The sequence below is a fragment of the Lissotriton vulgaris genome, chromosome 4_1 (genome assembly GCF_964263255.1).
Source record: "Lissotriton vulgaris chromosome 4_1, aLisVul1.2, whole genome shotgun sequence".
Taxonomy (NCBI): Eukaryota; Metazoa; Chordata; class Amphibia; order Caudata; family Salamandridae; genus Lissotriton; species Lissotriton vulgaris.
Genome location: NC_141691.1, coordinates 427,955,472 through 427,980,413, shown reverse-complemented (window position 1 = coordinate 427,980,413; position 24,942 = coordinate 427,955,472).

The window sequence follows — 24,942 nt, the reverse complement described above, 5'->3', positions numbered from 1 at the left end:
GTGGCTGGTTCACCTGTCCAGGGTAAGTTTTTAGTAAAGATTGGAATTGATTTCCCTTTAGTGTTCTTTGCCACCTGGACAGCTATTTTAAAGCCATGTGTCCCTTGTTTGTGGAGCCTTTTCTGCTCTCGCTTTGGCTCCTGTTCTAACCATCTTGACTGGATTCCTCCTCTCGCAGCCACCAGGGTTTGATTACCTGGCCTGGAGCCGTAGGTTGGTGTTGCGTTAGTTCCTGGCTGTACTTGCACCTGTAGAAGAGCAAAGGAGTGGCAGGGATCATATTTATTAACTTGTAGCAGAGCTGCCGGAGAGGCCAGGTGGATTATTGGTTTTAAAGTGTCCTCCTGTAGATCCGTGGGATTGCTGATTAAAGGATCCGGCTAAGGGCCAGGATTGCAGCAGGTGAAGGGGACTTGGCAAGAGATGTGATGCTTTAAGAGAGAGATTCTGGGTCACACCTTCCCCCAATAGGCTAACTTCAGTGTAGATAAGAAACAAAAAGAGATTAGGGGTATCCTTTTGGGTTGTACTCCTAGTCCCCTGGAGCTATATAATTTCAAAAAACAAAAAGGAGGAGTACAAATGGGGATACTCCTCCTGTTTGTTTTTTGTAACTTCAGTGTAGGTCAATAGTTTCACAGGGGATCTAGAATCTGCGCCTCTTGAAATCGTGATGGAGCTGCCTTGACTGTTGGTTGTATACTTTCCTTGTAACTTGTTAAGGGCTGCACATGGCTTGTAGTTTTCTTAAGGCTACTTAGAAACTGTGGCATTGTGTACAGCTTTTTTAACATTGATGCACAGTGACATGATATGAATACAGCTTTTGTGTCTCTCTGGACTCTTGGGTATAATTTCTTTAGAGCCTCCAGTTTGGCATCGTTTCCTGGAAAATATGTTGCCTTAGTGTTTAGCATGTCAACTTACAGTTTTAACATTGCAGAGGGAAAGTTCTTTGCCTGCACGTTTGCCTGCAGTTGTTATGTTATGTGAATTTACTGAACATGTCTAATCACATGTGAGGGTATCTAGACGCAGTGTGTCTAGGAGTGTAGACCAACCCTCTGGGTTACTGCTCTTCTCACTCTCTTGAATAGCTGCATATATATGTACTCTGGGTGCTTGATTGTTTGGAATTAGAAGCAGGGCCCCCGGCTGGATGGGGCTGAGGGAGGACTGTAGTGCTCCAAGTGTTATATTTTTTATTTCCTCGATCAATTGCATTTCACTTAGGGGCTGGCTCCACAGGTTTGAAAAAAAGAAGGGATGGGTTACAAGGTTTGGATGTTTGACAAGGCTTTCCAAACTCCCTTCTTGTCTGACCTTTTCTTGTGGGGAATGGATTCCAAATGTATTGTGAACAATACTTCCACGGGCTGAGATTGGAGAGGAGGTTGACTGTGAAATCGTCACTGTTGATACTTTCTTGTTGAACCTGAGGAGGCAGGAGTGTGGTTCAGATATTGAGAGGCAATTGATGTGGCAAGCTCAGTGCACCAATACCTAATAGTTGTGCTTCCTGGGAATATCATGCTATGGTTGTACACTCCATTACTATCCTCCTCAAGAACTTTGCCTATACTTCCTGGGTTGGTGGTTTAACTGTTTGTTAAAGTGTCACTTGCGGGTGTGCTCACTCCCAGTAGAGCAATTCTGCACTCGTTTTCAGCTATATTGAAGAAGTCAAACACCAAATTTACCTTAAAGAAATTAAAATGCAAGAGGCGTTTGGAAAAAGATGAATTAATTGGTTTAATTAATCTCAGCAACTGGTAGAGTCTCTACAGAATGTGTCTGAAGAAAGTCTCAGGGTGTGTAAAGTTTTGGCTGGTTTATACACTTTTTGCAAGGTACAATAAAACCAATTCTCTGACCATGTGTCTCTGACTCAGGGTTGATGAGGAGGTCACCTTGGATAAATCCAACAGTAATGGTGCAATTTCACTGGAACTCCTGAAAATAAAATGGCAGTCACTGGTGTAATTTTTAACGACATTCTCAGTAGTTGGTGTACAGTTTTCGTAGAGTATATATTGCTATTGACCTAGTTATGCATTCCTAGACCAGGACTTACATTGACATTGCTTTTACTGGTAATGATATTGTCATTCGTACCTGGATTATGGCATATATTGATATTGTTGCTGTCAGTATCAGCACAGTTATGCAGGCTGATGTGATTGCTTACATTGCATTTATTGGTATTGCCATTGTCGGGACTGCACATATTACGGTATTCATTGACATCATATTTTCCCATTCCAGCAATGCACTGCTCATAGATTTCTGGATTTAATTTGAGACACTGAGTAAGATTGGGCCTGTTTTAGGATGTTTACCCAAGGCAGGGTTTTGTCTTCTTTTTTTGCTGCCACTGGTGGTACAGATCTAAGTCTTCTCGGCCACATTGCGGCTGAGCTTATGCCTATGCTTGAGATTCTGCTTAGTACACAGAAGGATAAATGCAAAACAACAATAGGTGGTGGCTGGTTGGTTTAAACACATTGTTACTTTTTTTTAAAGATCATTTTACTAAATAAACATGACCTCTGATTCTCTTTTACACAGGATTACATCACTGTTCATGTTTCAATATCATTTCAAAGAAGGGAGTGATACCAGCTATCGACTCTGAGATATGCAAATTCTGAAAAACATTGTGCTCAATCAAAAGATAACAAACAAATATGAAACCATAAACAACAAAACAAGTAAAAACATGTGACATTCAGTTTTCAACCAGTCCTACAAAAGGAGAACCAGAGCGTTACATTAACAACAGACACTCTTGGTACACAGTATGAGGGTCCAGGCTGAACTTGAAAAAGTAATTTTTCGCTGAGCCTTAATTATAGTCCTCCATATTGATGTGTGTTGGTCAAAGATACCACACTGTTCATGGTCTACACATTTTAAACCCCGATTCCTTTATGGGTTCTCCTCAGGACAAGCACTGGGTGAATTCTCCCAGTAGCGCGCCCAATGTTTTCTTCTGAGTCTCCCAATATAGAGGTGGCAATTGTTTCTTAAATGCAGGCAAGCTAGTATTGTCTGTTTAGAGGCCCGCTCCGCTCCAGACGCCCGCAGCAGAGCTCCCATGGATGATACTTGTTGCGTGTCCTCCCTGCATGCACTGTGATTGGTAACTGCTAATGCCGAGCACCTGATTTCTCCTTTCTACCTGGCCAATTTAGGGTACACAGAAGGAGGCAAGGATCCTCCGTTCCTAGGGTCTGGAGGATGCTCTCGGGTACACTAGCTGCACTGGTGCCTAGACCAACTGCCTCAGAATACCCCTGGAGCTGGTAACAACTTTTAGGGGAAAATCCTAAAGGCACCCTCCCTGGGGACCTGGAGGACCCACCTGGCTTGTAAGTTCTGGTTTAGAGGGGCAGTGGAGGCTCGAGGATTGATCACTGTATGTATAGGCCCCCCTGGGCTTGGGTGGGCAGAAGGTCCCGTGGACTGGATGCAGGATAATTATAAAATGAATCACACAGGATGCTCACCCTGACCAAGTGTCACTCTACTTACTGCTTCTCTTACTGGTTTCACCTCCTTGCCTCTTTCTTATCCCTTGCGGACCCCAAATTCCTGAGTGACTCTTCAGTGGCTATGATCTTTCTGTGCCACACGAGTGCCTTGCGGCTGCACTGCTCTCTCGCTTATGCCAAAGTCGGAGGCCAACAATAACAAAAAGGGCCGCCCGGATACAAGATGGCACGTGGTCAGTAAACTGGCAGGTGAAGGAGGTCGATGAAAGTTGAGGGGGTATTCAGAAAGCCCCCCACAAACCAGCTCCAGGCACCACACCAAACCAGGACTGGCCCTGCAGTCAGAGGCCACAAAGTCTTCCACGGCCAGCTCAAGCCAGCACAATGAAGGGATCAGGTGAGCAGAATGAAAAAGCCTGCATATGATATACTTCCCTGTCATTCATACAAAGAAAATTATGCTTAAACTGTACCTAGCAGATGGACAAGATGTTACACACTAACAAGATACATAGACAATCTTGTTATTAAAGTTGCTCATGTGAAATATGTCTGTGAGCAGGATTACACAGACATCAGTATGAATAATTTTGGACAAAAAGGATAAACATATTTTATCTCATTGACATATATTTTCAATGTTTCTATCATATTTTATAGTGTTATAGATTACCATTAATGTTAAGGATAAATCGTATCAGCAGAATTCATTGGTAGCTCCCTTTTGAGTGACATACTGTTGCAGTAAAGCCTTTGTTTATGGATGTAACAGTGTGCAAAGGATCCAGCCTACAATATGGGAGAGAGGCTTTAAAACTATTAAAGCTAGAGGTACAAGGGCTATGATTCTAGTTTACTTATTTCTTAATTTAAAAAAACTCTCTTTGATTTCTTTTTTACAAGTTGGTCTCTAGTCACATGTAATAGGAAAGTGATGTAGCTGCTCAGCAAGTTATTCAAATTGAGTTGTGACTCCTGAATGCCTTTTTCCAGAACCAGCAGCAAAGGAGAAAGGAAGATCAGAGATTATGTTTACAGTTGCAGTTTAAACAAGAAAAAGAAGCACTATCATTTCAATATGTTGATCACTTTTTCTAAAAAGAAGAATGATCATCAGAAACAAGGTATTTATGACAACATGCTAAGTTCCTGCATGGTATTGGTCTTTACAGGAATTATGGCATTTTTGTATGTTTCTACACATTCTGAACTACAAAATTGTTAATGTGACTTACAATAAACTTATTCAAAAAAGTGTTTACAACAAATAACTAACATTATTTGGTGTGTTTATTTGTGACACTACAGTTTCTCCTTTATCCTCATGTTTGCACCCTTACAATTTCTTTCATTTGAAGGATTAAGACACTAAGGGCCTCATTCGCAAAGGTAAACGTATACGTTTGTGAAAGCTAAACTTACACTTTTGTGTACATTTACAATTGTTTGGTTTTCAGAAAGGGATTTACCAGTAATATCTTTATATTTGCAGAGTCTCTACAAAAAAAAATAGCAAATCCTTTCTATATATGTGCAGAGAATCTGCACTTGCAAAGATACTACTCGTAAATCCATTTGTGCAGACCAAAATATTGTAAACTAGCACAAAAGTGTAAGTTTACATTTGTGAATCAGGCCCATACAGTTTGGTACACCTGGGGATCTTGTTATTGCACTTGTTTTAAGGACCTTGCCAAAATAGGATCTAGCTTTGACCCTGAAGTACTGTGGTATTATGATATGGCGAAGTTAAAGGTTCTCTGCAGGGAAAGGGAAATACCCGTGAGTGAAGAATATACTGAGGTGAGCCTTCAGCTAGCCCAGTATGCCCTGTGGACAGTAGCCCTGAAGAATTTGAGCAGGAGGAAGAACATGACTGGGCAGGAATGCCAGTAGGTAGAGAGGACCCCATAGATAGGAAGTTCCTTGCTGGGTCTAGCCCTGGGAGAAGTATTACATCCCTTTTTCTGTCCCCAGAGGAGTTGGAGGACAGGCGGGAGGATAGGGAGCACCAGCTGTTGCCGGAAAGGCTCATATTGGAGCATTCCAAGGAGCTAGCGCATCTGGTTATGAGGAGAGATGGCTAGAGGCTGAAAGAGGCCTAGTCTAGGAGAGGATGTTGGAGGCTGAAAGGGCCTCCATCAGAGAGAAACTGGTTCTGAAAGAATGGTTGTCCCATGAGTGTAGTTTCAGTGTTCTGGACTTACCAGTTAGGGTAGGGTCCAGTAGTGGCAGCAATGTTGTGTCCTGTGTTGGAACTTCCACACCCAGATCCATGAGCTTGGTACCTACTTCCCAGGAGGTGGGTGCCATCCCCAAAGGGTATAAGTTGAGGTTCAGGGGTAGTAGGAAACAGTCTCACCAGTCTTGGAGGGAGGTTGTGGAGAATTGTTGCAATGCACCAGTGGTCTGGGTGAAGGGTAGCACAGCAAATGATTGTGACTCACCCATCCTTCACGGACTGAGTGGTCGCTCCCTGGGTCCCTGGCTGAAGCCTGGTATCGTAGCGCTGCTGTGCTGATATTTCGCCTGGAAAGCTACTTTTGCTTATAGCCTGCATATTCTGTGCTTTGCATACTGCTGTGTGGATATAGCGCTCTATCTCACCATTTTCTTAGCGCTGCTCTGCTGAACATCCGCTTTGTAAGCTACTTGCGTGTATAGCCTGCTGTGTGCTCTGTCTAGCGCTTTGTGGTATTAGCGCTCTAGCCCTCATTGTAGTACTTTCCTATTTCGTCTGCGCATTCACCTACAGCGCTCCGCTCGCTCTGCTCCTCCCCCCGCCTCCATTTTGGTGGTTTGTTGTCGTCCTCGTGTGCACGACCCGCCTCCCAGCTGAGCCGCCCTCCCACAAACTTTATCAGCGCTCCTCGTCCTGCAGAAGCTGTGACTCACCCATCCTTCACGGACTGAGTGGTCGCTCCCTGGGTCCCTGGCTGAAGCCCGGTATCGTAGCGCTGCTGTGCTGATATTTCGCCTGGAAAGCTACTTTTGCTTATAGCCTGCATATTCTGTGCTTTGCATACTGCTGTGTGGATATAGCGCTCTATCTCACCATTTTCTTAGCGCTGCTCTGCTGAACATCCGCTTTGTAAGCTACTTGCGTGTATAGCCTGCTGTGTGCTCTGTCTAGCGCTTTGTGGTATTAGCGCTCTAGCCCTCATTGTAGTACTTTCCTATTTCGTCTGCGCATTCACCTACAGCGCTCCGCTCGCTCTGCTCCTCCCCCGCCTCCATTTTGGTGGTTTGTTGTCGTCCTCGTGTGCACGACCCGCCTCCCAGCTGAGCCGCCCTCGCCCCTCCCCCTCCACTCTCCGTATATGACAGGAGTTCCCGTGCGCAGCGTTCACGCGCAGCGACCGCGCCCAATCCGCGCCGAAGGTGCGCCAAAGGTAAGCCCGTCTACGCCCGTCCGCGCCTGGACCGTGCCCAGCGCCAGACCCCCTGCCTCTCGCGCTTCCCAGCCCCCCCGCATTACCTACGATGCCACCACCCTCCTAGCCCTCAACCCAGGTCGCGCCCCCAACTGTGTCCAAGCCGCTCCTGGACGCACCCATGGACCTTTCTCCTGCTACTCCTGCAAATTCTACGGCACCGACAACATCTCCGCTACGACCACTCAACAGCATCCCGACCCTAACCACCTACAATGCATCCTTCTCAACATCCGCTCGGTCCACAGGCACGCCATTGACCTTTGGAACCTACTAGACACCATCTCTCCTGACGTCGCCTTCCTAACGGAAACATGGATGAACGCTTCCTCCGCCCCTGACATCGCCATCGCTATCCCTGACGACTATAAGATCACACGCAAGGACCGCACCAACCATACAGGAGGAGGAATCGCTATCGTCCATAAGAAATCCATCCGCATCTCTACCAGCTCCGACGCTAACCTCGCTAACTCCGAACACCTTCACTTCCAGATCCACATCGACCCCAAGACAACTCTTAGAGGCACCCTCCTCTACAGACCTCCAGGACCCGCGCAAAATTCAGCGAAGACATCACGGACTTCATCACCCCACACGCGCTCCCCTCCAAAGACTACATCCTTCTGGGAGACCTCAACTTCCACCTTGAAAAGATCAACGACCGCAACACCGCCACCCTCCTGGACAACCTCGCCAACCTCGGACTTAAACAACTGGTCACTTCCCCCACCCACATCGCAGGTCACACACTCGACCCCATCTTCACCTCCAGCAACCATGTCTCCTTCAGCCACACTACGGATCTCCTCTGGACTGACCACAGCTGCGTTCACTTCACCTACAATAAGCCGAAACCCATCATCCACCTACAACCAACTCTACAAAGAAACTGGAACAAAATCACCACGGATCAGATCTCCACATCGCTCCTTCGAACCTCCCCTGCCCTCTCTTCTAACGCCAACAAAGCCGCCTCCAACCTCACCCTTTGGTTATCCAACACCGCCGACACCTTAGCACCACTGAAAAAACGTCAAAGCAAACCTGGCAGCAAAAAAGCCTCATGGTTCAACGATGATCTCAAGAAGTCCAAGAAACTGTGCCGCTCCCTTGAAAAGGCCTGGAAAAAAGACCCATCCACTAGCAACAAGGACGCCTTCAAAAGCGCCACCCGCACTCACCACCAACTGATCCGAAAAGCCAAGAAAACAGCATTCAAGGATCGACTTGACAACAACGCCCACAACAGCAAGGAACTCTTCAACATCGTCAAGGAATTTTCCAACCCCTCGGCCAACTCCAACGACATCACCCCCTCTCAAACCCTCTGCGACTCCCTAGCCTCTTTTTTCCACAACAAGATTGCTGACATCCACAACAGCTTTGACAACCAACCCGGAAGCCAACCCACCCTACCATCTGCTGACCATCTTCCCCCCGTAAACACCCTTAACGCCTGGAACCCAATCTCCACTGAGGACACCATCCGCCTGATGAATTCCATCCACTCTGGATCCCCCACAGACCCATGCCCTCACCACATCTTCAACAAAGCAGACTCCGTCATAGCTCCGCACCTCCGAGACATCATCAACTGCTCCTTCAACTCCGCTACCTTCCCGGAAGACTGGAAACACGCTGAACTCACCGCCCTCCTGAAAAAACCCACAGCGGACCCCACCGAACTCAAAAACTACCGCCCCATCTCGCTTCTTCCATTCCCGGCCAAAGTCATCGAGAAAGCCGTCAACAACCAGCTCGCCGCCTTCCTCGAAGCCAACAAATCACTCGACCCCTCATAATCTGGCTTCCGAGCCAAACACAGCACTGAGACCGCCCTCATCGCAGCAACAGACGACATTCGAACTCTACTGGACAATGGAGACACAGTCGCCCTCATCCTCCTCGACCTCTCTGCAGCCTTCGACACAGTCTGCCACAGCACCCTTCTACACCGCCTCAATAACATAGGAATCCAAGGAAAAGCACTTGAATGGATCACCTCATTCCTCACCGGAAGAACCCAGAGAGTCCGCCTCCCACCATTCAAATCCGAGGCCTCTGAAATCATCTGCGGCGTACCTCAAGGATCCTCACTCAGCCCCACCCTCTTCAACGTATACATGAGCCCCCTCGCGGCCATCGCCCGCCAGCACAACCTCAACATCATCTCTTACGCGGATGACACTCAACTGATCCTTTCTCTCACCAAGGACGCCAGCACCGCCAAAAATAACCTACACGAAGGAATGAAAGAAGTCGCCGAATGGATGAAACACAGCCGTCTGAAATTGAACTCAGACAAAACAGAAGTCCTCATCTTAGGTACATCCCCCTCTGCATGGGACGACTCCTGGTGGCCGGAAGCCCTCGGGAAAGCACCCATCCCGACAGACCACGCACGGAACCTTGGCATCATCCTGGATTCTTCGCTCTCAATGAACAGACAAGTCAGCGCCGTATCCTCTTCCTGCTTTAACATTCTTCGCATGCTCAGAAAAACATTTCGCTGGATCCCCTCCGAAACAAGGAAAACAGTCACCCACGCTCTAGTCACGAGCCGACTGGACTACGGAAACACCCTCTACGCAGGTACCACCGCTAAACTCCAGAAGAAACTACAACGAATCCAAAACGCCTCAGCCAGGATCATATTAGACATCCCGCGCAACGAACACATCTCTGGCCACCTGAAAGACCTCCACTGGCTACCCGTCAATAAGAGGATCACTTTCCGACTGCTTACCCACGCACACAAATCACTCTACGACATCGGACCAGATTGCCTCAACTCTCGACTGTCCTTCTACACCCCCTCCCGCCAACTTCGCTCTTCCAGCCAAGCCTTCGCCAATGTACCTCGCATCAACAAGACCACCATGGGAGGCAGATCCTTTTCATACCTGGCGGCCAAAACATGGAACTCACTCCCCGCTTACCTTCGCCTGACCCAGAATCACGTAGCGTTCAGAAAGCAGCTTAAAACGTGGATATTTGACAAATAATCCTCCCCCCCTTCCTAAGCGCCTTGAAACCCTCTGGGTATGTAGTGCGCTATACAAATTTTATGACTTGACTTGACTTGACTTAATGGCTGTTCAATATGATTGTCAGAGAGCACATGTTCCATCGTTAATTTCAAGGTCTATGCTGACACCTGTTTGTGTGTAAGTTCTCTGACCACAGGGAACTTGCACAGGAAGAAGTCCTCTAGGTGACTTCCAGGGGGTCTGGAAAGGCATTTTGGGAGTGATCCTAAAGGGAGTGGCTCAGGTTCACCCTAACCAAAGGGCGGGGGAGGTTCACAGTAGCCCAGACAGTTCCCAGTGCAGTTGGGTGAGTACAGGGTCCCATGTCCCTTCTTAATGTAGGAGGAGAGGTGGTGGTGAGCTAAGTCCCTGGGTACCCAATGCCCAGCCATAGGTCCTGGAGAGCACCACAAGGTGGCCTGAGGAAGAGAATCTAGTTTGCACCGGGAGGCCATCTACTGAGTGGGACCCCGTAGTCTCTGGAAAACGTTTGGGGGCAACTGATACCAGCATCCCACCCGTTCTGGTATCTGGCAGTACCACTTCACAGAGGAGAGTGCAGAAGTCCAGATGGAGGAGTTTGAGGGGAAGGGCGGGCTCTCCACCATCTCTTGTTCAGTCTAAGGGTACAGACCCTGGATGGCAGAACGAGGTTCGGGGTCGCACCCCTGACCTGCACCGAGGGGCAACAGCTAGCAGTGTCCTTACGGTGTTGACTTCTGGGGGTACCAAACCATGTAGGAGGGTGTAGAACTCTGGAAGGGGGCGAGGGGAGGGAGGACTTGCCCCTGGCTCATATTAATACAATGGTGTGGACGCTGGGTTGGAAAACCAGTTGAAGGGTAACACCCTTCAACTGGTTTATTATGTGGGATGGCTGATACCAGCACCTGCACAGTTCTAGGTTCTGGGGGTACCCCTTCTAGGAGGAGGATACAGACCCCAAAAGCAGGGGAAATGGGAGGGGAGACCGACAGTGACCCCTGACCAGCCTGACGGTGCAGACCCTAGGCTGAGGGATCAGTGGCAGAGTAGAACACCTACACTGGTGAGAGCTCGAGTGGTGCAGGGATGCTATCGCCCCCACTCTGTGATAGAAGGGGACAGAAACCCCTTGATGGCCTGGGGCCTGATCCTGGTCATGTATGTCTAAGGAGTCCCCATTGGTTAGATTAGTTGGTGCTGAGAGCAGAGACAGAGGAATCCATATGGTCTCAGATTGGAGTAGAACTGGAACTTTCCCCTGCAATTGTGGGCCAAGGTCCATGTTCAAACGCCCCAAGCAGGGTAGCCTATCAAGGTATTTATTAGACTACTCTGACTTTAGGCTGAAAGGTGGTTGTGTTGGACCTGCCCATTTTTGCAGGGGTATCCCAGAACAATTTGCCTTCCTCCTGTATTTCTTCTGATCTGTTTATACTGGTCTTATGAGTCAGGGTTCTTTACCACTGCTAATCAGTGCAAAAGTGCATGTGCTCTCTCTTGTAAACTTGGTAAGATTGGAAGTAGTCACTGCAAGGACGGACACAATTGAGGAAAAGATTCCTAAGATTAAACCCGCAATGGAGGCCACGGCGTCACAGTTGGGGAAACTGTCAACCCAAAATAAGGAGCTCAAAGACGATCTTGAGAGATTGGAGAATTATGCAAGGAAAAATAACCTGAAGGTTATGAATATACCCGAAGCAATGGAAGGGGATGACATTAAGTTTTTTTTTAATCATGCTCTAGAAACGTACAGTGCTTAAAGACCACCCGGGAATCGACCTAAGTTATGAAATACAGAGATTCCATAGAGACCCATTCAAAAGGAATCCTAGTCAGTTGAAGCCCCGGAAATATTTTGTTAATTTCCTGTCTTATTCAGTAAAAGAACTAATCCTGTCTGCTGCTCTAAAGGAAGGCGCCATCTCATACCCATTTGCAGAACAGTCTCCCTTTTTATTCTTTATTAGATCAGACATTTTCCATATAACAGCAGAAAGACAGTGGGAATTGGGGAAGAGATTACCGGAGCTGAATGGGTTCGTTGGCCAAGGCTCAATTGAGATTTCCAGTGACTCTGCGAGTTATGTGGAATAACCACATGCACATGATTTGCTCTCCCCAAGAAGTCGACACTATTAGCAAAAATTCACCTTGAAAAGCAGGGAGGTGTATGAGCGGGGTGAAACAGAAGTCCAAAACAATTTCTCAAGCCAAGCCGCCAGTTTATGATTATATTAAAATACGTTTTTTTACTAAAAGCCCAGAGGGGGGAAAAGTCTGAATAGGCACATAGCCTTTTTGGTAGATAGGGTTCCTCAAGGGGTTAATGGGTTAGTGATACATGGGGAGGCAGGGTGGGAAGGACAGTTGGGAGGGAGCACAGGGTGGCAGGAAAAAAGGGAAAAAAATCTCTCATCTCACTGGGTATTTAAACTATGTTGTAAAGGCCATTTGTTAAGTAGGGGATGCAAGAAGAAAAAAACAAAATGAAGGGGTGCCGTAATATCCAATTTATTTCTTGGAATATAAACAGCCTAAGATGCCCAAGATGACAAAGATTACATTTTAAATATTTAGAGATGCTATCAGTACAGGTTTGTTTATTGCAGGAAACACACTTAAGTCAAATAGAGTCCGAGAACATCTTTTCTAAACTTCCCTGGATACAATGTTTTTGCCACTTTCAACAAATGGTGCATTGCCGAGGGGTGGCGATATTGGTTAAGAAAGGTCTTAATTGTGAGATAAAATCGGTCTCAACAGACCAATTAGGAAGATGGAGCATCGCCCAGTTGGACTTGGAAGGGGAAAAATTGACATGTATTTCTTTTTATGGTCCTGATGTGGACAACCTCTCTTTTTTGATTAAATTGCATGATAAATTTATTTTAGCGTCGCCTCCAATGATAGTAGGAGGTGACTTTAACATCCGCCTTGATGTAGTCAAGGATAAGTCCAATCGTAGTTGCTTTATTGGATCTCCCAGATCTAGAAGGGTTTAAAAAAATCTCCTTCTTAATATTAAAATAGTGGATGTTTGGAGAGCAAAGATGGGGAGTTCACAGGGTTTTACTTTTCATAGTAAAAAAAAACATCATTTAGCTAGAATAGACTATGTCTAAATCAATAAAGAAGCCCTAGATAAGAGTCAAAATATCTCTGTAGCACCTACTCATCTCTCGGATCATGCCCCTTTGCTCTTTGCATTTTCCGTAGGTAGAACGTGTTTACAACCAAGGTGGACTCTAAATAGAGACTACCTCATGGACACAAATATCATTCAAACAATAAAAGCGGCCTCAATTGAATATTTTGCTTTTAACATGGGTTCTCCTACAATAGATCAATTTTGGGAGGCATATAAAGCCAATTTGAGAGGGGTGTTGGGTACCCAAATAAGAATTAAAAACAAGAAAAATGCCCAAGAACTGCAGTCTCTTGAGTTAAGAATATCGGACCTTGAAAGGGAAAGGAATGATGTAATTCAAGAGAATCTCAGAGGCTTGGTGAAATGAGAGGAGGATCTTGAGAATGCTAGACAAAATCAAAGGATTTTTGTAGATGGGAAATTTAAGGCCCAGTGGCAAGCACGGAATGTGGAAAACTTTGAATATGGGGAGAGAGCTGGAGCATTGCTTGCTTGGAAAGCAAGAGTAGACGAGCAAAAAATGATATAAATGAACTTATCATAGACAATCTGGGAACAAAAACTAGCAACCCTGATGATATTCAGGATTGTCTTTCGTCTTTATTTACAACCCTGTGTAGTGAGAAAATAACACCTTCCCCAGAAGCAATTAACTCGTGGCTTAGAGATAAGTCCATGTCGGTTTTAACTAAAACAGCTTAAGACTCACTGGAAGCACCCATCTCAGTGGAGGAGATAAAGGCTCAAATTAGGAGGGCAAACAACAAAAAAGCATCTGGCCCTGATTCCCTCCCTAATGAGATCTACAAATTGTTAGAGGATGAGCTTTTGCCTATTCTCCAGATCCTCCCCAACTCAATTTATTCCACTTCTGGGGTGGTTCCAAGATCTTGGAAAGAGGCTACAGTAGTTTTAATATTGAAGCCAGGGAAAAATCTGCTGTTGGCTGACTCCTACTGACCAATCTCCCTGCTGAATGCCGAATATAAAATCTTTATGGGCATTTGAGCGGGAGGTTAGCAAAACTGGTACCAAGCCTAATAAATCCCGATCAGAAAAGTTTTATGGTGGGAATGTTTATTCAGGAGCAAACCCAAATCTTGATCGGCAACATCGATTTGGCTGAGAGGAGGAACAACCCTTTAGCAGTAGTGGCCCTAAATGCCGCTAAGGCATTTGACCGAGTGTGCTGGAGATATCTCTGGGGGGTACTAGAGACTGTTGGGATGGGTCCGATATTTGTGCAAACCCTAAAAGAAATGTTATTCTGGGGCGTCAGCGAAAATCCCATCAAATGGCTCCCTGATCCCGAGTTTTGAAATATAGAGGGAAACAAGGCAGTGGTGCCCCCTGTCCCCTCTTTTATTTAATATTTACATCGTACCCCTGGCTCAGATAATACTGGTTGGATAATAACATCAGACCATTCAAATCACAAGATTATCTGTGTAAAATTGCTCTTCACGCAGATGATGTTATTATACATACCAGCGACCTCAATATTGCCATTCCTCGGATCAAGACACTGTTACGGGATTTGGTACACTGTCAGGTTATCTTGCCAACTCGGATAAACCAGAGATCTTGTGTTGGAACACAGTGTATAGGGGAGGCCCAGAAAGTGGGACTTTAGGTATGTGGGGATTAAAATTGTAAGTTATCTCAAGAAAATCCCCACGCTAAATTTGGTTAAGGTTGAAAAAGACATAGAGTACCTCTTTGCAAGATGGAAAAATCTCCCACTGTCTATTTATGGCAAGGTCAATTTAGTAAAGATGATGGTCCTCCCCAAACTGACTTATTTGTTCAATAATATCCCCCTTACTTTTCCACAGAAAGCTATAAATAAAATCCAGGGTAAGAGTGGAAGTTTTATTTGGGGACAAAGGAATGCAAGACTGTCATGGAAGAAACTGAGAAGGAAGCTTTTAAAGGGCTGCTTGGCTCTACTAGACATTAACTGGTACCTAATGGAATTTCAGTTCAAAGGCATTAGAATACTATTTACAACACCAGCTAAAACTAAGTGGGGTAGCCTTTTGAGGGAAATGTCCTTGGCAGAGGGAGACAATGGGCAAGGTTGGTTCTTGTTTAAATTTGGGGCGCCAAGATTTTTCAAATGAGCACGCCTAAAGGTCTTGAAAACCGCCTTGTCAACATGGTATAAATTGAGGCGAATCTGGGGTTTGAGGTATTTTTCTAATTTAGCCCCAATATGGGATTCTCCAGGGACCCCAGAGTGCCTGAATGAGCTTTGCTTGGTGGATTCAGATGGTCTACTCCCCTGGGAATATTTATCGGCCAAGATTGGTCCCACATTTTCAAGATTCAAATATATCCAATTGAGATCATGGTATGAGGCCGAAGAGGGTGAGATCAAAGGGAATTGGAATCTTGAACAGTTATTTTAGATCTGCATCGAAGGAAAAAAGAAATATCTTATTGGTATGCAAGGCTGCTTGAGGCGGAAGATAGAGAGATCCCGTCTCAATCTGCTGTGTGGAATTCCCTCCCCCATGCTTGTCCTAAAGAAGAAAGATTTGAATCTTCCTTTAAACTATTGTACAAAATATATAAAGCTAGCGAGATTAAAAAGGAATCACTTTTTTGTGTAAAATAGGCTTTATTTTACCCCGGCCAGAATTGCGATCCGATCCCTCCAGTAGAGAAAATTGGGTAAAACCCATACTAAACATCACCCACAGGGATCAGGGAGATAGGTCAAGGACACAGACTAACATCTGGTCCCCCCTTTTGGGCTAGGGTCGGCACTTACATCTGATAAACATCTAGCCCAAAGGTGGTGGTTTCCCGGTCCAAGGATTACACCTGACCTCAACCACATGAGGTAGCCCTGGGGGCGTGGATCTATGCAGTGAGTCAAAGGGCACCCAGATTGATCATGGATGGCTTGCTAAACCTGCTCAGATCTAAGGTGAGATGAGGACAAAATGAAAGAAAGGTGGTTGTGTTGGACCTGCCCCATTTTGCAGGGGTATCCCAGAACAATTTGCCTTCCTCCTGTATTTTTTCTGATCTGTTTATACTGGCCTTATGAGTCTGGGCTCGTTACCACTGACAATCAATGCTAAAGTGCATGTGCTCTCTCTTCTAAACTTGGTAAGATTGGTCTACACCTGTTTGGCATATTTAATTTACTCGTAAGGCCCTTGTACAGTTGCATCCCGTATACCCGGGCCTGTAAGTTGAATGCTACAAGTGGGCCCGTAGCACTGCTTGCGCCACCCACAGAAGAGGCCTTTCAAACCGGTCTCAGGCCTCTGCCACTGCAGGACCTGCCTGCGCTGTTTACTATTGCAGTGAAGTGGCGTTCAAATTGGTTGCCACGTCTGAAACTCCCCTTTTACTACATATAATATAAATCACCCCTAAGGTATGCCCTAGCTAGCCCTATGGGCAGGGTGCAGTGTAGCTAAAAGTTGATATGTGCCTTTGTTGTATGGCATGTCCTGGTAGTGACAAAGATCCTATTTGGTTTCTCACTGCTGCAAGGCCTGCTTCTCTCATGTGTTTGATTTGGGAATTCCCTGATATGTTTTTCAGTGGTAATACCTGATCCTGAAGGAGTAGCGCTGCCATATTTGGTACTTTTGGGATTGGGCTTTCTGATGGTGATGGATTTTTTATTACTATTTCAGAAACGACACTTTTAGAAGCTGGGCATTTTTCTGTGCTCATAAGTCTTATGTGTTTGCAGCCTGACTCAAATCCACGTCTAGGGCAGAGCTCAGCTTGTGCATCCTTTCCAGACAGCCATCACACAGGGAGGGCTGGGTGTAAAAGGTTTGCATCTGCATTCATATGCATGTTGAATGGTCTTCTTGGGCTGGGAGAGTGAGGGTCTTTGACACTCTACTTTTGTATAGGTTATGTCATGCACTCACACAACAGACTTGTTTCCCCCCTGCTGATGTTTGGAGCTAGTGAAACGGTGGAGGGAAACTCCTGGGACTGACCAGATTTTGCTGCAAACGTCTCCCACCTTCTAGAAGTAAGGCACCACAGTATAGGTGCAGGGGCTCTGACCTTACACTCTTTGAGGACATTACTGGACCTAAAAGGAACTCTGCTGGATTAAAGGATGCTGTGCTAGGAGAAATGCCACTCTGCTGGACCTGACCTTTCTAAGGGACTGATTTCAAGCCTTGTTGTGCTGCCCTATTGCTGTTGACCTCTGCCCTGTCAGAGACCTCAAGAACCATAGTTCAGAGTGACCCCAAGGGCTGGTTAGCCTGCCACCCCCCGCCCCCAATTTATCAAGGACCTTAGACACTGTCACAACACTACAAAACCAGAGTTCTGCAAATCGGCATTTTGCTTGGACTAGAGAGCTCCCGCGCACATTTGCTGAAGTGCTCCTTCTTCGCTTGAGCTGAATCGCTTCTGCAGACATTTTTTTATTGACTGGAGGTGAGTCCCCTCTGTCAGAGTGCCCAGGATGAGTGCTTCCACCATCGCCCGCAGCAAGGGAATAGCTGACTGGCGCTCCTACCCTGCCTCAGGAGATGACAAATGCAAAACCAACAGTTGATGGACAGAATGCAGAACAATGTCATACATTCACCCCAGTACAGAGATCTGGGTCTAAATCCATAGTTGTTTTGCTCACCATGCCATTCCAGTTTGAACCTAGCCACATGCAAATCAGTCTTGACCCTGTGCCCCATGGGAACAGCCCAGCCCGAACTGCCAAGCCAGTTCCTCCATGGACTGGAAACAAGCATCCTAGGACCGGTTTCGGGCTTTCAGCCCTTATCAGCCAGGAAAGCTTGATTCCAGTTACATGGAGAGCACAGGACTCACATCTGAGCATACCCGTCCCACTCGGGGTAACAAATGCAAAAACAACAGTTGATGGACAGAATGCAGAACAATGTCATACATTCCCCCCAGTACAGAGATCTGGGCCTAAAACCATCATTTTTGTGCTCACCATGCCATTCCAGTTTGAACCAGCCATAATCAAATTAGTCTTCACCCTGTGCCCCATGGGAACAGTCCAGCCTGAACTGCCAAGTCAGGTCCTCCCTTGACTTTAAACAAGCATCCTAGGACCGGTTTCGGGCTTTCAGCCCTCATCAGCCAGGATGGCTTGATTCTAGTGGCATGGAGAGCAGGGGACTCACGTCTGAGCATACCGTTCGCACTCGGGTGACAAATGCAAAAACAACAGTTGATGGACAGAATGCAAAACAATGTCATACATTCAACCCAGTACCCAGCTTAATCTATTGTTTCTTTGCTCACCATGCCATTTCAGTTTGAACCTAGCCATATGCAAATCAGTTTTGACCCTGTGCCCCATGGGAACAGCAGCCCGAACTGCCAAGCCAGGAGCTGACAGCCAACATCAGCTGCAAGCAGCCAGTGCCCCAACAGATCCGAGACCTGCTCCCGCTGTGGCTTGTACCATTGGATTTATGGGGCTAAAGTGTGCACCTCTGCCTACCTTCTGTGTGCCACGAGCCGTGAGCCCCGCCCTCCCAAGAGCCAGAAGTCTGGTGCGGAAGACCGGAGTCTGCAGGTGTCTGTCTAGTGGCCACTGAGGTATCCTCTGTGACATAGGATCACTGACGCCATGCCCCCTAAGAAGTTGGGGGGAAGGAAATCCTCCACCACCACAGCACAGTACTCTCATGAGCAGCTGTTCCTCCTGGGACTCAGTGGGAAATTAGGGCGGCTCAAAGAGGGTATCCCCATGATAATTTTTCAGGAGTATGCCTCACCTGGAAAAGGGCCCGGGGCATGATTGTGCCTAGTGAAAGCTAATAAAGTGATCCCCAAGTGAGAAAGGGGTCACCTCGGAAGAACTTCCAGAATTCCTGTATTATTGGTGGTACAGATCTGTGCCCTACGTCTTTATGCTGAATCACTGCACTGCACCTTCTATGAGAATGGGTTTGCCGCAACCTCTGGCCTTGAAGTGATCATGAGTGACCCACGCCTATATGGTGATTCATATGTTCTACCCTACCCTACTTGTCCTGATGTACGCTAATGTGGCAATTCATGTATTTTTGGGCCCGGGTGCTATCACATATGTGACCTTGTCTCACATTGTCAGGATTAGCATAGTCTGCAAGACAGTTGTGATCCAGGTGTATGTCCATTTCTTGTAGCCAAATTGTTCCATTATATACTCTGATGTTTGATTCATGTGGTGCAATCCCTGTTATGACAGGATTACAAGTATTCTTTCCGGACCGGCATAATATGTGCAGTGAGGGTGTTTGCTTTTATAATGTGTGCAACCTACCAGTAATTACTTGATTACACTACGCATGTTATGACAACTGCCTGATTAGCAAAGTGATTTTAGGATCTATGTGACATCATGACAAGTGCCTAGTGGCACTGTGATTTATGTGATTATGGTCTAATGTGTTTTCATGCATAATACAAAGGATATTTTTATATATTACATTGTGGTGTCTCTTTTGTGGTGTATTCATTGTGTTACTGGTGTGAGCGTGTTGCTCAAACACTTTGCACATTTCCTCTGGGGATAAGCCTGACAGCTCTGTGTCAAACTACTGGGGTGAGCACCGGTTATCTTTGATGTGGTGTGTAACTTACTTGCAATGACTAGAGTGGTGGGTTTTGCCTTGCTTAGGTGCATATCCTAGCCACCTAGAACCCCCATTTTTAACACCTGGCCAATATAGGTACTCCACCTTCTGCCTTTTTCCTCTATTTTCTCACAGAACTCCTAATGACCTGCATTATCATTATGTATACCAGTGAGTATTTTATCTCACATAGAACATTCCACTCACTCAGGGTAAAAGTAAATAGGGGAAAACAGAAAAACAAGCATTGCAATGTTGGAGCAGAAAGTCTATACCGAAAAATATTTTCTAAGCCACTTCATTGCTACATTGTCTTTAAATGAACTTTCAACTCTTTAATACCCTCTCATGGAGCCAATCACATTAGTGAGGCTTCTTTAGAGAGGGACAATGCAGAATAAGGAAATATTAAAGCCAATCACAAGATACACTTTTGTGTCTCAAAACCCCGATATATAGGGCCATGGTTTATACTCCAATCAAGATGGTGGGACCTGCTGAGCTCCATTTCAGTGAGGAGCCCTTCGCCACTCTTTCAGCATTCCTTTCCATGCCTCACTCAGCTGACAACCCAATAAAATGCCTTGCAATGTTCCTGCAACAAGTTGAGTTCATTTATAGCTCTGCCGGCGTGTTCTTCGATCTCCGAAGCTGCTGCAGTGAGATATGATTTAGATTGACCTGTGATAAATGTGCAGCCTTATTAAGTGTGGTATTCAACACTGCATAAAGAACAAGCATTGGAAATGCAATAGGTCTCGCAGCATTAGAGTTAGTGCTTTTAGAATTGTTTATGGTTTTTTTTGTAAATCTTTAGCATTTTTGTTTCCTGTAGCCAATGCTAAAGAATTTAAAAAAAAAGCCATAAACATTTCTAAAAGCTCTAACTCAAATGCTCCGAGACCTATTGCACTGTGTGAGGGTGAGGGGTTGAGGGTGAGTGAGGGTGAGTGAGGGTGAGGGTGGGTGAGGGTGAGTGAGGGTGAGTGAGAGTGAGGGTGAGTGAGGGTGAGAGTGAGTGAGGGTGAGGGTGAGTGAGAGTGAGGGTGAGTGAGGGTGAGAGTGAGTGAGGGTGAGGGTGAGTGAGGGTGAGGGTGAGTGAGGGTGAGTGAGGGTGAGGGTGAGGGTGGGTGAGGGTGAGTGAGGGTGAGGGTGAGTGAGGGTGAGTGAGGGTGGGTGAGGGTGAGGGTGAGGGTGAGTGAGGGTGATTGAGGGTGAGGGTGAGTGAGGGTGAGGGGTTGATGTTGAGGGGTTGAGGGTGAGAGGGTGAGTGAGGGGTTGAGGGTGAGTGAGGGTGAGGGTGAGTTAGGGTGAGGGGTTGAGGGTGAGTGAGGGTGAGGGGTTGAGGGTGAGTGAGGATGAGTGAGAGTGAGGGTGAGTGAGGGGTTGAGGGTGAGGGTGAGGGGTTGAGGGTGAGTGAGGGTGGGTGAGGGTGAGTGAGGGTGGGTGAGGGTGAGTGAGGGTGAGTGAGGGTGAGGGGTTGAGGGTGAGTGAGGGTGAGGGGTTGAGGTTGAGGGTGAGGGTGGGTGAGGGTGAGTGAGGGTGAGTGAGGGTGAGGGTGAGGGGTTGAGGGTGAGTGAGGGTGGGTGAGGGTGAGTGAGGGTGGGTGAGGGTGAGTGAGGGTGAGTGAGGGTGAGGGGTTGAGGGTGAGTGAGGGTGAGGGGTTGAGGTTGAGGGTGAGGTGTTGAGGGTGAGTGAGGGTGAGGGTGAGTGAGGGTGAGGGTGAGTGAGGGGTTGAGGGTGAGGGTGAGTGAGGGTGAGGGTGAGGGTGGGTGAGTGAGGGTGAGTGAGGGGTTGAGGGTGAGTGAGGGTGAGTGAGGGGTTGAGGGTGAGTGAGGGTGAGTGAGGGGTTGAGGGTGAGTGAGGGTGATGATAACGTTCTAAAATAGTACTGACCTTGGGCAGATAGTGCGCGTCTAGTTTATAAATACACAACTCAAATTAATTTAAATTTGATGCAGCACTGTCTGGAACATCTGGAAGATGATCAAACACATCTTACCCCTCTGAACCAAGACAGAGCATGAGCAAAGCTGTTTTCATCTCAACACTGAGAGAGGTACCACATACACAGGCATAACGTTCAACAAAAGTTTTCCATTTAGACCATTTGATGGGAGGATCTTCTGGAAACTGCAAAAAAAAATGGAGCTGCAGTGATGTTTTGCATGACAAAAATTGCACGTAGATTGTTGTGAAAAACAGTAATAAGGTACACCAATGATATAAAACAGTAATATGCTCTAAATATGATTGATTATTGATGACAATAAAAGCTTAAGGATTGAACATAAGAGCACATAACTCCAGAGAAAAAAAATGGTGTAGTATCCAATTGAAGTTTTGAGTGTCAGCACAGTAAATAAAAATTCAGAGTTGTTGTGCGCATCAGAGTAATAATGTATCAATGCACATAGAATACAGGTTGTATTGAAATGAAACTGTTAGACTGCAGTAAACCAAATTTCAGGGTTGCTGCATTGACATGTAAAAAAGCGTGGAATATCAGGGTTGCTGTGCGCAGACACGCTGTATATAAACAAAGCTGTGAGTGTCAGCGTCGAAAATGAACTATAAGAGGGCTGTGCGCATCAGCGTTGTCGTGTAATAGTTCGCGGAAATCAAGGTTGCTGTGCGCATCAGCATAATAAAGTAACAGCATTCAGGAAAAATACGATGTATGTAAATGAAGCTGTGCGTGTCAGCGCTGCAAATAAACAATTTGGGTTGCTGTGCGCATCAGCTTTGTCATGTAACAATGCGCAGAGTTTCGGGGTTGCTGTGCGCAGACACGCTGCATATAAATAAAGCTGTGCTTGTCAGCGCCGTAAATAATCAAATGAAGGTTGCTGTGCGCATCAGCGTTGTTATATAATAGTACAAGTAGACACGCTCTATTTCAAATGAACTTGTGCGTGTCAGTGCCATAAACCAACGTACAGTATTATTGTGCCCATCAACGTTGCTAGGAGATCTTCTGTAAGCGTCGGCATAACTAGGTAACAGAGGAAAGGCTACGCACGTTGAATACTTGGGACGTCAGACGTTGCGTTTCAGTTTCACATTTAAGTTTCAGTGATGAGTTTTGAACACAAAAGCAGTACGCGAAATTCAAATGTAAATAGCACAACCGCATGGTCCGCGGTGAGGTTACATTTAAAAGCTCAATAATAGAAGTGCGTTGAATAAAATGCGACACGGCGGGAGGGGGCGGAGCGGGTAAACATAGACGGACGTGCACGCGCCCGTGGCTTTTAAGGTCAATGCGCATGCGCATAAGCTTAATGCGCATGCGCATTGACCCTAAAAGTCACGGGCACTGCAAGGAATCGCCACGATTCTTTGCAGTGTGGATAAAGAGTGGATAACTCGCAATACTCTCGCCTTGCTCGATGCGCATGCGCATCGACAGGCGAGACCTAAAAATAAGAGTCTAGATACTATTTCCATATAGATTAATATACCATTGGGACCTGTAGAGCAGATCATCTTGGTGGCTCTGTACACACCAGTTGTAGGCTGTAGGCTGTGCATGTATGTGAGGCTCTGATAAAGCCAGTTTAGAGCTGCAGCGTGAAAGCTTGGTTGACACTAGTGGTCTGTGTATATCCCTGTGAGATTAGCAAGGCATTCTTTTTCCAAGATCAGATATGATTACAGGAGAATAATGTGGGAAAGGGCAACATCAGTAAGAACATCTGGCACAGACATATGATGGGGCTAGGCTGTCTGTGATCTGGACACCTACTAAATGGCAGTTTAGGCACGTAACATCTCTATGTGGTTCACCCGTAGTTGATCTCCCCGCATGTGCATGCCAAAGTACCTTGACCAAACCATTATCTTTCAAAGAGATCATACTTGTCAAATGAACACAGGTCCACAAAAAGGCTAATGTATTTGATAATCAGGGAAGGGTGGGCTTAAAGGAGAAGGGTGGAAAATAATAAGCTAAAATTGGCATATTGACCCAGCCTGGGCAGCATAGATCACAGACAGACCTCCAGCTTCAGGAAAGGATTACATCAATTTTCTAAATAAAGTGTGCATTGAAGGCTAAAAACCGCAGTTTTTGATAACACATTTTGGAATCTAGAACAGTCTGAGGGAGACATTTTCAGTACTCATAAAGATTTTCTTGACTCACCTCAAGAACTACAAAGTACTTAAAAGGTAAAAAAAAGAACTGTATCAGCGCTTTAAAATTGTAGTAAATAACTGTTCATGTACAGAAGATGCTGGTAAAGCTGAATGGGTTGTTCTTGTTGCCATTGGAGTCTTGTCTGAAGGAAAAAAGAAACAATAATAATAGGCATTTCCGCACTAATCTTGGCCATAAACCAGTGTATTTTTCTCCAGAAGGAACTCTATCTAATTATGGTAATATGTAAGCTTAGGGATCTGCATGGTTTCTATATTTCCACAAGCAGGATTCTATGTTTCTTGTGAATCCTTTAAACATTTAAAATCTCTTGACATCGTGGGATAAATCTTTAATGGATAGATTTCTGCCATTTCAGAGAAGGTAATTCATCTTCGGGTTTATAGGAGGCACTGCGCTCCAAATGTTCTGTTTTACAAGAGTTGTCTTTCAAAAATACACAACTTGGCTTGCAATTTAACTAAATTGACTTTCCACGTCTGCATTCACTCCTCAGATGTCGTTGTCGCCAGTTCTTACTTATATTTCAAGCATGATGGTGGACAGAATGAGCTGGCGCGCTTGCTTCAATATAATAAGTTATAACAAACAGGATTTAGCTCGTAAACAACGCTATAATGTTGTGTTTGTAAAACATATTTAAGAGTGCAGTAGAAGGAAGATTTTGAAGGAATAGATAGGTGGGCGGAAAAGGAGCATTTAACTTTTTTTTATTTTTTATTTAGCACATAAAACACAAATTACAAGGAAAATGTCTGAACAATATTGCACTTGTAAGCTGCGAAAAATAACCAGAGGGAATATGTCAATTAGATTGAGTGCATTTCCAAAGTTAGCTTCATAGAGGAGCTCATAAAATCAAGCTAAGATGCAAACATCATGAGCTATTGCCTTTAGTAGGGTTTTTTTTCTGTGTAATTCGTCTTTACACTGTGCTGCAGTACTATTTGCTCATCATCCATATTGAATGTGGTTTTTAAAGATTCCCAGTGTGTGAACTATGTTTACAGTGCACAATCATTTCTATCATTCAGTTTTGAGCCAACCCATTCGTCATTGTTTTCTGAATCCATTAAATTCGAGCAAATATGAGA